The following is a 14,559-nucleotide window of genomic DNA, read 5'->3' on the forward strand; positions in this document are numbered from 1 at the left end:
CGTCAGTCAATTCTAAAGTCTATTTACATAAAAATTAAATCGACAATGATGATTTTCCAGACCGAGTTCATTGTACAAAAAATACCTAGTCAGAATATACAACTTTTATTTGAAACGTGATTTGACTGATACTGCAAACAATAATGCATACCATTAATAAAAATACGGTCCAATATAGTATTTAAAATTACTTGATTCAATAACCTACGTTATAAATATAATGCTTAATGAATTTTAGTGCACATAAAATAATCATTAATATTTAAATACATTCGATGAGTGAATTTAGAAGGAACCACCCAAAACATAGCCTATACAGAGAATATTGTTCAAGTAAAGTAGATTAGTTTAACTATTAATAGTTTCAGACATACACACAAACACACACTACACATTATCAATACAAGAGAGATTGCTATATTATAATGTCATATAAAACACATACATTTTAATCGTCCGGACACAAGATTTGAATCAGGATTTACTAAACCATAAAGACCACGGGGTATGTAAAAGAGCTAAACGGGCCATTAGAAAAAATATATATACTCAAATGAGGGCACATCTTTATATTTTTGTAATTTCGCATGGTCAATCAGTATATTAAGCTTACATTAATCTGCCGTTAGCTAAATCAAACCTATATGAAGTTTAAGTTTTAAATACATTTCCTAACGCTTTTCATATTACAAAATAAATGATACTCCTTCTGAGCGATTTACAAATACAAACGATGTTTAATCCCTGTTAAGTATTATAGCTGAACATCATTTTCGTATTAAATATAAATTTCCGAGAAGATTTTCACGACTATTTTATTGACATCAAAATTTAATTATATAAATTAATAAACTAATAATGTATAAAGAGATTAAGCTGTACTGCTAATCCACTTGCGGGTCGTGTGGTTCAGAGTTCAAGCTCAGGTGGGAAAAGAGCAACACAGTTACTTTTTATCTGCTACGTCACGTGTTTTCTCTCTGGGTTTGTTGAGATGCTGTGGAAATTTCAAGTAATTACCACAAGTGTACTCAACAGCAAACGTTGGTCACAGATTATGTACTGCTTAGAGGTATAATGTTGTATCTTTCGCTTCTAACCCAAATATCGCGTAAGAGAATTTTTTATGCTTACTTGTATATTTGATCTGCGAAACCACTACTTCGATTTCGATTCAATTAGCTATTATATTTCCACACTTCGGCTTATCGAATGACTTCAGTATGTATCAGAGTAGTAAAGGTAGTGAGTGCATTAGCACGAAAAATAAATGACGCGTTTTCGTTATAGGCTAGAGGAAATGTATTATGCATACCCCAAGGGAAATATTAGTTTTCAAACTCATTAAATATAAAATTGATAGTTGAATGTTCGTAAACAAGTATTTGTTGCACATACAATATAGCAGCTTTGTTGATGAGTTAAAATGATCAAACCAGATAAGTCAGACGTAATTTTCATTGCCTTAAGCCCTTCTTACCGTTCAACAAATTTACACATACACACATTTACATATGATAATATGAAGTACAATCATCCTAATGACACACAGTTCCTGACAAGCCTCTATTAGCTCAAATTTTCAAATAATTTTCCGATTTTGTGGGAACAATTTTCATCACCGTGTTCAAAACACCGCTCCACTTGACGTTGTACAGAACCAGTTGAGTCACATCCGAACCTCCATAGCGTGTTTACTAATAACACTTCAATGTAATTCTAGCATTTGCACAGAGATATTGCAAATATTCCAAACGGTCTCATCGCTTTTGGCTTGTCACATAAAGTAGTTAGATCCTCTATTACCTTTATTTCTGCATTCGTGGTTTATGTCTGTATACATCTATTTATTTTAAGCTGTACAAGTTATTATGTGAATACTCACACATTTAATGTAGTTTCGACGATGACTTTCAAACTTCAAATGGTAAAGTGTCGCCAGATACACGGGAGGTAACACTTGCCTCACACACTCTTTGTAAGAGCAGTGGTAGAACCTTAAACAAGCCCATGACCACATCCAAACTTATCCTGTTACTTCTAGAACACCCTTCCAGGGGTCGGGCTGACAACCCAATATCGTAAAAACACTTTCGTTCAATAACATCGGCCCATGGTACGGGGGTTCTCATACCACGGAAAGAGCGCACGCCAGCATCAGGAAGTGCGCGAGGTAGAGCCAGTCTTTTAGTTGGCGTGATGTGACGAATAAGATAGAGGAGGCAAGTTGAAGAAGACGGGAGAAGAAAAGGGGAGGAAGGAGATTGAAATGAAGTAAAAGAATAGTAAGGGAGCAGAATGCACGCAGAAAGAAAACGGGAAAGAATAAGGACACACAAAAATTGTGTTGGAAATAAGATGAAGGAAGGAGGGCATGGAAGAATAAGGATATTATTTATTAAAATAGGCCACGACGGCTTCAATCACACTGTAATGCTTTACTGTATAAACTACTAATTTGATAAAGTGTCTCTCACAAGCAGCAAACATCAGAATTTGCAGTCTGTTACAAATATATAGACCACTCCTAATCACACATTACACATAACTGCACGACTTCACATTCTTTTTGAATGGAGAGGAGGCGCTGTGCCTTAACTGTTTCATAGGAGATTAACTTTGAGGTGAGAAGGTCAGAGGCTAAGGGTTGCACAGACAACTGTCTCCCTTATTTCAGTTAGACGATTGATGCCGTGATATAGGAATTTTGAAAATATTTATTCTCCTTCTTGTTTATTGCTGCACCAATTAAATGTAGTTAAATAGTTTTTCATAAATATAATGAAATATATAAGTTGTGGTGCTATCTGTACTTTATTATCAGGCAAATTTTGGTAATGTTAAGGTTCTGTTACAGATTCGTATTAAGTTTGAAATTAAACATTTTTTCCAGAAGTTTCAACAGGTTATTTGTCGCGAAGCCGCCTTTACATTGCAGTTTGCCAACATTTCGGAGATGCTTCATGCTTCCATCATCAAGGCTATCTTCGCAATGTTGATAGTGTACCTCTCAAACGCTAGCATACTTCTACCAGACCGCACGGCGCACAATATAGAAGACATCTGCCCACGTAGCTACTCGCCGCCGTGAAAACATCAAATTCCAATTTTATGAAATTTTATCTGTCTACACTAAACTCTGTTTGCATTTAATTTTTGTTAACCTCACACAGAACTTCTATAATTATTCTCCTTAAAGAAGAATGTAACACATATTTCAACACGTATGTCATACAGAGAGTTATGAAGATTCTCTGAACCACTCATTATATCGTAAAACATTATGTTACGATATGTAGTATTGTAAGCTTTGCTACAATGTGTCTGTAACGCAATTAACAGATTCGTATCAGAAATGAACATCAAATACAGTGAGGCAAGCAAACTGTTAGGAAATTTGATACTAGGAAGTCTTACTAACATATGTCGACAAGTTCCAATTTTGATCAAATTTGTAAATCAATATGGAGGCATTTTGCATGAAGCCCTTCAATGAGTGTTTGCGCTCCGAAGGTAACTAAATGAATTCCGCATTTGGGTAGAATGGCGTATGACAAATAAACCAAAACGTAACCGAGTACGAGGCAGAGATGGACTGAGCACGTGAAGACAGAACAGGCTTCAGTACCTATACCAGCAACCGAAGAATAAAAATGTAGGGTCTACTCGTATTTTAAATAACAATTTTTTAATAAACTACGTCATATTTTTTGTCTAATCAAACCGAGAAATATGCACTATCACACAACGCAAGTATTAAGTATGTACAGAAGCGTGTCTTTCCTTTACACTGCACGTAACAAGGAACGTTGCCATAGCTACAAAATTCCCCCCCCCCCCCCACTTGGGATATTCATAAACGGACTCATCAACAGAGCATTTATTAAAATGATCTGATGGGATTGCGGGGGATTATTAATGGTTTGCATTCTGTTTGAAGTTCAAACACATGTCGAGTGCTGTGATAAAATAATAAGTTGATAGACGAATTGAAGCATGCCACTGAAATTACATACCGATTTTGGAGATTATGAACTTGCGTATGGTACTGTCCTGTCCCTATAAACCTAGCCCTTTCCGCTCGATTGGCACATTCATCGCCCTGATGACGAAGGCAGTATGAACTCTAAAACGTTCGTGGAAATCTACCAGGCTACATGGCGCAATAACCCAGAAGACAGCAATCTTAATTAAAGTTTAAGTCTCGTTTTTGGAGAACATGTGACTTGCTATCACCTACGATTCAAAATTACGAAAACTAAAAGCTAATTCACTCCATAGAGCAGGTCCCTTCTTGAACAACTAACAGTCGCTCGGTTTGTCAAAGTTCCACACCACTTATGAATTCTAATCTCCATTATCACCAAAGCCCACCATTGAACTATGTTCTGAAACACACAATTTCAATACAGTTATTCACATTCTATTTCTTTAAGATCCATCTTAATATTATCTATACTTACATAAGACCAGGTCTCCCAAGTTTAATCTTCCTTTCATATTTTCTGGCTAAATTTGTTTGTAGAATTTTCCTCACCCCAGACGTACTACACGCACAGTCCATCTCATACATGATTAGGGCAAAGTTACAAATTACTACGTAACTTTTATGGGATAAATAAACCATTTACACTTTAAATTTATGAGTTATATTATAGGGCTTTTGAATTTTGACTCTATGAAAGCTAGAATTATGACATGATTATGTTCGCGTGTGATTGTCCATCGTTGAAAGTCCCATAATGAGTTTCAGCGATGTGGATTAATATTCGTGAAACGTCGCATGGAGATATTTCCAGTGGGGGCCACATGAAACCTAGGACTGGTAGGCCAAATTTCTTTTTTACGTTTAGAGCACCAAAATGCGATTTTATGTTAGACCCTAAAACTCTTATAATCATTGATAATAAAAAAAATATGTAGGCTCAAACACCTATATCCAGGATACTACACTAAAACATTCTTTGGTATGTTGTGAGAGAAACGACATTTAAGTGTAACGCCACGTAGAGAAATTAAAATTGCTTATTACAGAATTAAGTTAGTCCAACCAACTTCAGTACATTAAAAGGCTACTTTCTCACTCCGGAAGCCACTTACGCATTACATTATAAGAATAAAGGAGATGTTGAAACACTCAGCATTTTTACCTTAATTTTCTTGTGTATTAAACTATTTAAATTGACTAATATGTAAATGTCTCCGGAATGGAAAATAAATAATAAGTTCCGGTTCCAAATATCTGACAACTCTTTGAAGTTCTACTAGACTTTCTCTTTATTATTAGGAAGAGGCAAAATGCCAATTTACATGGATTATATTTCACTTCAAGCAGCTAACTTATTATTCACGTTTCCCTTGTTTTATTCATAACATTCTTCAAATATGATCTAAATTTAAACGTAAGGAAATGAAGGAACAAAAGTTATTCTTTATACAGAACGTCAACATTAATATGGAATTCGTCCATATATCAGCTAAGAAAACAAAGAAGTGTTTTCTTGTCAAATAATTACAGCCTTAAATAACTAGAAATATCTCGAAAAGCAGTAACTACAGACCCATTTCTCACAGTCCAAACTTGGTCCCTGGACTTCAGAACATCATCTTGAGATAACTTCGCGAGCACAATGCTTTATGGTACAAATTAATTGCCCGCCCAATTTTCGCTAGTCAGCCAATCAAGAAAATGCCTGATCTTATGGAACCCAAAATTTCTTTACCGTGTTCGCAAAAGCACGTAATTAAACTCCATCTGTGTCGGACACAGCCCGACATTCGGGGAAAAAAAACATGTTACAGTTCCCCAACATCTAACTGGATCTGGCAGTTTGAAATTCAAAGGAAACTCGCTGATTCTGGCGGTGTGTTGCATGTAAATGGAACTGAAGGGGCAAAATCTCAAACCTTGGCTCGCGTGCGACACCAGGTCTTATCACTTCTACCATTACTCTGTGTGTTACCTGGACTCCGAAACTTGACATCGACACGGAGGGTATTTTAACCTTTTTGAAAGCATACAGCTACGAATCGAATAAGCATTTATTCTTTAATGAATTAAACACATATGAAAGAAAAAACAGGTAGGCTTGCAGTGAATGCCCCACGTAAACCGTCGCCAACTTAAGTACATGTTAAGTGCTGTAAAAGATACAATAGGGTGCTAGCATAATTTTCCTTAAAACACGCAATTTTTTGGTACTGGTAAATTCAGTTCGTATTGTCTGCTAGCCAAATACAGTGTGAACAATTTCTGAAGACATTGCTAATTTAGTATAAGAAATGATAAATTAACAGACTGACTCGCAAAAATATCAGATCACTGGCTGCAAAATGTGTAAGCGTTAAACGTAAACGACGGTATCCTACTTAGAGGTACTATCTTAGTATCGGCACAAAGAAACAGAGGATAACTACAAGAAGTATAGACGGTAACTAGGGAAAATGCAAACTGGATAGCTCACAGATGACGGTCAAGAACGTTACTAAACTACTAGGTTTGTCTCTTTATTACACAGAAGGACCTTCGGTAGGTCTACCAACAAAAGAACTACTTGGAACGGAGGCCATCTTCAGAAGCTGGTAGTCGTTCAGGTAGTTAAGAAATTCTGCGCCTTTAATGGAACCCGAAATTTCATTACGATTTTCACAATTGGTCCTTAACCTAAGTCAGACGATTCCAATGCTCAACCGCAAAACCTACTTCCATTAGATTTATTTTAATATTATCCTCCCGCCCATGCCCAGTTCCTTCAAGCGGTTATCTTCCCTTCAGACTTTCCAACCAAAACTTTGTGTGCATTTCTCATTTCTCCCGCGCTCTCACTCATTTAAAAAAGGAACCCGTGTTGATATGTTTGGGGATTTAGACTATAGAAATCAAATGCCAACAAATTATGAAACTTTCTTTTGCCTTAACGCAGCTCACTCTAAACTAATTACCATCTTATAAATTATAGCAACGAATTGTAATAATTTACCCAGAATTTGCATTTTAATGAACCCTATTTCTGCATCTGATTATTCATGTGATGAAAAACGCTACTGGAATTCCGCTATAAACCGCTTAAAGGGAGCCACTGATAGTTTTTCCATCTCTAAGCAATTTGCATTCTCCCATGTGCCAGTTTTTAAGTCTAAGTGTGAAGCATGCTGCTGAAAACGGATAAAAGTTTGTGGAAGCGATTAATATGCCGAGGCCTAATTACTTCATAATTAGCTATTCACAATTTCAAATAGCATTCATAAAATCAGTTATCCTCCAATACAAAACATCCGCCTGATGAAACTTTCATATTTTTATTCATAAGCGTCGAGAAATTTTAATTAATGTACGACCATAAATTATACTAGCAGTTAGTATCAAACAGCAGGTGTTTCTTGGCCTAAAACACCCTGTCAACATAGCTTTTGCTTGAATGTTTCTCAGTCTGCTGCTAGAGTGAGTACCTTGGTCATTATAGTGAACAGAAACAAGTGGACAATTTCTGGATAAAGATTGAAATTGCATGTTATATACAAACTGGTATCCAATTATACCGTGGTTCTTCCCCTGAGGTTAAGGTTGCTGGATCATTAAGCTCACAATTCGCCCCATATAGTACTGATGTAATAATGGGTGGGGCATTATGACTACTCTCCCTACACGTCTACATTTATTAACGTAAGAATAACTTTCTTTTCTGAGGCACGGTTCGCTTATTTTACATTTCTGGCCAAAATGTTACAATTTTTTGTATTTTCAAAACACGCGTAGGTATATTCCAATTTGGTAATTTTGCTGGATATTTAATTAATCCCCTATTCTATAAATATAGATTTCAATTACTATCAAGATTAACCAAAACGCATTTTACCTTAATTTTCTGCTGTAGTCGAGTGCTTTTAGCCTAAATATGATAAATTTGTTCAGGTATTCATAGAGATAATACAAGCGAATTCAATAAACACAGCTGTATATTAATAAAAGGAGCGACAAATGTTATCACTATTATTCACAAAAGCTTATTGTATTCAAAACTATGGCGATAAACTCTGAACACATAACCAGATGCGACTTCCTACAACAACCAAGAGATTCATATTATCTCTGTCAAAACACAGACTTTGAAACTCACCATAAATGGAGAATGCGTGAGCGATGCCGAAACGTCAGGGGTGTCTCGTATCAGTGCTACTGAAGTTTCATGGAGTTCTATTATATTATGTGTGAAATTTCTGGACAAGTGTTTCTTGCATTCAGACTTTTGTCTCGCGCACTGAAATCTCATGTATTTCTTCTCTACTTCCCACATGCATCAAATACAGTTCCTTCGTTGATTTATTTTTTCAACTTTCTCGTGAAACACCACATCACTTTGCTCTCTTGAATCACGGAGCGGTTGATAAAAGGAAGAAAAAACATAGCCTAGTTCCTGTCTTTACTGTCACGATAAACGAAGAGATTTATCAACTTATGAATAATTAATTATCATCTGCCCACTAATCACAAGACTTTATGCTTAAATGCCTACCTTTGTACACAAAGGGCGTTTGAACTGAACGTGTGAAAAACAAAAAATCAGTTTTAGAGAAACAATATTCTCCTTTGAAGATGTTAGAAGGTTTAAGGTAGAACTGGTTCAGAGGATGAAGTCGTGAGTGCACGAGAATGTTACTACTCAGTGAGTGCGTCAAGTGATGGTTTCCGAATCGATTAAAACTGTGATTTATGGAGCTGGAGTTAAAGAAAATTAATTTTACTAAATAAGAACTTGATTCATTTACAGAGAAACGGGTTAAGTGATCCGTACTTTCAACGGTGTGGCTAGATTATTTTGCTTAGGACCTGCAGGAAAGAGTTTTATACGCCTAAAATTTCATGACTGGCTTAAGAAGAAAGTTCAAACACGCCTTAAGATCCAGATGTATGTTCTTTTAAAGCAGTTAAAAATATAAATCAGTTATAAATTGAGTTGAAGATATGTTGAACCTTCACAGCGAAGTTTTGGCAGTGCTTACGTGGAACCACAGACCAGATACAGACGTGACGATTGACGGACGAATCAGACTCAGATGCCAGGATTTAACCACTGTCGTCAACCAAACAGCACCAACCACAGAACAAACCAACGACACATAACTAATACACGAAGTCGTCTTATAGTACAGGTCATGGGTACAAAGTTGTAACTGTCGACAAAGGAAGGCTACAACAGGAGAAAAGAACTAACGATTCTTCTAAATGGTATAAAAATGTTTACCGGTTGGCGGTGGCGAGGTTGTGTGAGGCAAACGAGGCGCGACCCGGAGCGAAACGTACCGCCCGGAATCCCGGAGTTCTCTCCCGTCAGATTTTTCTCCGGATCCCCTCCCCTCCACTTTCCCCTCACTCCGTACTCACTGATCTTGCGAGCTGCCGCGCACACTGCTTCAGAGAGAGAGAGAGAGAGAGAGAGGTGGACTGCTTCAGAGTGAGCGGGGGACAAAGCGAGAGTGGATCGATCACAAACACCGACATCTATCTACTGATGAAATATTGAAGGCAACAAAAGACGAAAGGGAAAGCGGACCCAAAGGAAAATCTCTTAAATTTTACAGAATCAAAGCCGTCATAAGGTAAATATTAAACACACACAAAACATTTAGACAACTGTCCATTATACATACAGTAGATTCTGGTTAAATTGGCCATCGGTTTATCGGGACAAACGTTAATTTGGGACAAAGTGATCAAGTCCCGATGTGTCCCAATCAACCGGAATCCACTGTATCTTCTTTCGTTTGATTCGAAAAAAATTACTTACGGTCGATCGGTTTATTCATTCTTGGTGCCCACATCTGTGCTTGTCAACTGCTCATATTTTTATAGCGTCAATTCCGGAGTCCGTCTGAAAATCGAGACAATCAAAACATAAATGAATAAGCACATAAATTTAAATCGGTCGTGTGCGGTTTCTCACCTGTTGACTAAAGAGGCAAGATCTTTGTCGGAGCAGGTTCAAAATCAGAAAATCAGACAGTTGTGTCTTGAAATTCAAAGAAAATTAATTGGGTGTTATCACGTGTCATCATGTGCCTTCAAAAAGTGGATTCTAAATCGACAAATGTTCTAATTAAATATACTACAGTTCTTTATTTTAAAAAATGGATAACTACGTCAGTCAACGGTGCTAAGAATTTCAAATGCAAAAACTAACTACACGCTCAAGTGCTGATTTATACCGTTTGAAAAAGAACAGAAAACCGGAGAAGCTACAGTCCGACACTACAGGCCATTCCTCTCCATTCAGAATATGGAATGTTGATCTGTTCACAAATTCTAAATTGAGTAAAATCTGGGAGAAAATTAACACATTCTTCCATACTTTTTATCTTTTAGGCTATACCTTAAGTGACCACTACTTCAAATATTACGCCTTGGTAAGCCATTAATTAATTCCATGGAAAGGAAACCTCGAAAAGCTGGAACATTATCGCCCCTTCAGACAAATCAGAAGGGGGAGATTATAATTATTAGTATGGAGGAGGCTTTTGGATGCGCTTTTCCTCATCAATGTTTTTAAAGGCAAAATTAGTTGCTCATCTGTTTTTGATACAGTTAGTCTTTGCATATCCACTAGGTCTATCAGAGACTACTCTACCTTTACTGTACAACGTAATTTCAAGGCCAGTCCCTTTGCCAGATGTGTTTCTGGTGCCAATGCAGTCTGTAGGAGCATCGACATCTTTAACAAAGACCGTGTTTTGCTTACTGAGGTCAGCCAGCTTTTTAAACAATAATCATTGTTTTTTATTGTTTATTTAGTATAACATTTTATTTTGTATGTTGTTTGTCCAAATTTGAACTGATTGTAATTTAATTATTATTTTACTTATTCATATCATTTAGCTCATTTACTTATTAGTTATTTTGCAATAAATCAATATTATACATTTATGTTTTCAGTTCATTGTTTGTTTGCTTTTGTATTGTAATGTCTGTATTGTTGTTAGTGCTTGGCTGTTATTGGCCTTTTTGGCTGTTGTCAAGCACTTTAATAAATGAATTGAATTGAATTGAATTATTCCTTACCATGGCGATGCCCTCTTATGTATATCGGGTAATAAATAAAGATACATTTTCTCAAAGACATATGGAGTTAAATAGATTATTTACAACATAACCAAACATTAATGCACACTTATTGACTTTACATTCGAGCCCTGAAGTTTAAAGCCAGAACAAAAAGGGCTCAACAATAGTTTGCCTCAAAAGAGAAATATCAACTCCTTACAATAAATACAAATATTACACCCTCTCTACCTCTCACAAAATTCCATATTCAGGGGCAATTTACCACCAAGAGACATGGTAGCTCCTTTCCCAATTGAACCTCCTGTTAAACCAAGTAAAATACCAACTGAAAACACAAAGAAACAGCTACATATAAATCTCGGTCGAAAGCCCGGCGGTACAAGACCAGTTTGCACTTACCCACCCAACCGGTGGTCCGAGAGACGGTCTTGTGTTAGCGAGAACCTGTTCCGTCACATCCAAAAAGAATACTGTCCATCTGACACAGTTCAGTCGGCCCTCACCTAGTCCCGAGGTCGCCCCAGTTAAATTCCCAGGACACAAGATTCCCAGGACACAAGGGCCTACGGGGTCGGTTCAAGATAACACACTCTCAGCATGCGGAGAAATTCGCATTTTGCGTAACCCGGCAATTAATTACCCAAGTCCAGTCCACACGGTACGACTTTATAACACATTTTAATATTATCTTCCCATCTACATAAAAGTCTCCCGAATGATTTCTTCCTTTGATGTTTTCCTACTACAGCAAGTATTTCTTACCTACCTAAGCGTGCATAAAGATGTTTTATAATTATTAACTCAGTATGTGTAACCTAAACAGTTTGACATACGCGTTTTACCTTTCGAAAGTTACGAACGAGATAAACTGCTCTGAAACAGACTCCCTCTTCCGTGAGATTGTTTGTGATGTATGTCTTATCTCTTGCCGCCTCACGACACTTTTAGGTGTACATGTGACATGCACGTTTCAGTCAGCGGAGATTATACATTGTCATATAAACAAACAAATAAAATTGCATTTTCAGAAAACATCCAACACAGAAATGGATAAAGAAAAGCAGATGATAATATTTATTCCCATTTGGTGGGGGGGGGGGCGAGGAAGAATCATACGTCAGTAACAATGCATTTTTAAGTCCCCAGATACACAAGAAGGGCTTCACAGTGAAAATCGTCTGGAACTTCGGTTTGTGTTGTGTCAGAAAACACGGCGACATTAATCGCCAGCCTTTTGCCACGGGGGCCACTGGTTGCATTTCAAAGAAAGCACGTGAACTTCCTAATGCACAAAGTATCACGAGTTTTAAACGTCCGTTTTCAGCTGTAAGCATTCCACATGTATCACCGTCACATACTGGTACAGAGTTTTAAAACAAAGAATAATAACTTTAATTCCATTAATGGCACCTTTAGGAGTAGCTTTTGTTTGAGAGTAAGTAGAGACACGCTACTAAAAGTTTGTAATGCAATGTCAGTATCACTTTTACTCCTACGAAACTGAAACTTTGATAATGAAGGAAAAAGATACGAGTAAACTCGTGGCAAAAGAAATCCGATGCCCAAGGAGTGCGATAGGATATAAAAGAACCGACAAGAAAAAAGAAAGATTATAGTACAGAGAGAGATTAAGAGCCCTTAATATAATTATAAAAACAAAAGAAATTCAGAAGCGAATGAATCTATAAGTGCAGATAATTGTAACTACAAAATATAAGCAAAAGTACTGATTAGTAAAATAATCGCTGGACGCTCTGAAAATACGGAGATTTTCGTCGTAAGGTTACATGCACTGATGTGTAATGCACCAAAGTAAAATAAGAACAGTTACAACTTTGCAGTACTGCGTCCGTACTGAGTAGCTACATATATTATTTCTTATTGTGTACCTAGATTATGCGGTTTACGTTGACGGTGGCACATCATTTGTAAACGTCATATTTCATTTCTCTACTTTTGCCACGTTGACGGGTACAGATAATTAAACCCTTTATGACGTGTTCACGAAATTGCGGATTTCCAAAATCAAACAAAGTCCTACCGGAGATCGGAACCATTTTATATATTTCCAGAGTCTTTTAAACAAATCCGAATCAAGTTGCTATGGTTACACAAACCCAAATTTCCTATTCGCACTAGGAAATGGGTAAAATGGATTGCACCTCCTAATTAACTTAATTACTTAGCCTGATAGTGACTGCCTATACTGTGCTCTTTAGTACATATATTTATTAGATTCCGCGTGTTCATTATACATTTATATTAATTTAAATACAACACGAGGTTCAGTAGTGAGAACATTTATGTATTTACTAATTCTGCTACCAACGTGACGACCATTTCATTATTATAAGTTAACGCCATGTTTTCTTCCATTCTTACTGAATACTTACATTCGAAAGAAACTTGAACGATCAAGAGATGGTGCTCTATGAACCTAACGTCAACTTTCATGTGCATAGATCTACGGTATTATTACACTCTTTGTCTTTGTTAATAAAAATTCATTGATTTTTCTCAACACCCTTTTAAAACGGAAACCTATGAAGCAGTTTATGAAAGAGAAAAGCTAGTTAACATTTGGAAGTCATTACAAAAGTTATAAAAACGTCTTCATCAACATTCTCCAACAGACCAGCACCGCTACATTCAGCTTTATCTTGCCGTGTAGCCGTCAGACTCAAGACGCAAAAGGGGATAATGCACAGTATCGTTTGATGCGATGGGTACATGGCATCCGTTAGGCGGGTCTCTATACTACCATAAACGGAGTTTCAAAGTTGGCAGCATTGCTGTTCAACGCACAACTCAGTAACTCCTTTAACAGACTACCTACTACCATGCTCCCTTAAAGTCGAGATATTTATTTTTAACTAACTTACTGAATAGTTATCAAACTAGCTAATTAGCTAATTACTTTGCTAACTAAATTGCTGGCATAATGTTACACTGAGAAAAAGATTGATAGCCCGAATGTGCGCCCTTTTCAAAGCATACACGGGGGGCCGGGCTTGGAAAATGATAGAGGATAGATTATTAAAGCCATGCTACCTGGGCAGGGACGATCATACTCGGAAAATTAGGACTAGGAAACAAAGAACGGATGTAGGCAAATATTCCTTTGTAAATAGGACCATAAGAAGCTGGAACCAATTACCTCCAGGCGTGCTAGAGTCTTTCCCCTGTAAATTAGGCACCTTTAGAAAGAGGGTCAGAAAAGTAGTTACAAGCTAAGGGTTATTAAGTTGGGAATAAATGGTGATAAGTGAAGTGAAGTGTCTTAGTCTCCAAGTGATGAAGGGCTGTAGTTCTTTGGGATAAAATTTTCATGTACTGAGAGCGGACTCTATATTCCACTCTTAAGTATTGTGATTAATTAGTGGATGTGTGTTTTTTTATTGTGTCAGATGTTTTATTTTGAGTGTGGTATGTTGTATTGTTGTGTCTCATTGTATTGTTGTGTGAGTGCATCAGTTCATGACGTTTGTAATACATTACAGTTA

The 14,559-nt window shown here is 36.9% G+C and overlaps 1 protein-coding gene across 1 annotated transcript in view; it reads right to left on the reverse strand.

The window, feature by feature from the left end:
* Positions 1–14,559, reverse strand: part of LOC110829861 (uncharacterized) — a 297,508-nt gene that overhangs the window by 148,503 nt on the left and 134,446 nt on the right. The window contains exon 4 of the mRNA XM_087356519.1: positions 9,786–9,869. The gene's annotated coding sequence lies outside the window, so the exon portion shown is untranslated. The remainder of the gene's footprint in view (positions 1–9,785; positions 9,870–14,559) is intronic.

Source organism: Zootermopsis nevadensis, unplaced genomic scaffold, assembly GCF_977971745.1.
Source record: "Zootermopsis nevadensis isolate Lab colony 2312 unplaced genomic scaffold, Znev_1.0 Znev_ptg000027l, whole genome shotgun sequence".
Taxonomy (NCBI): domain Eukaryota; kingdom Metazoa; phylum Arthropoda; class Insecta; order Blattodea; family Termopsidae; genus Zootermopsis; species Zootermopsis nevadensis.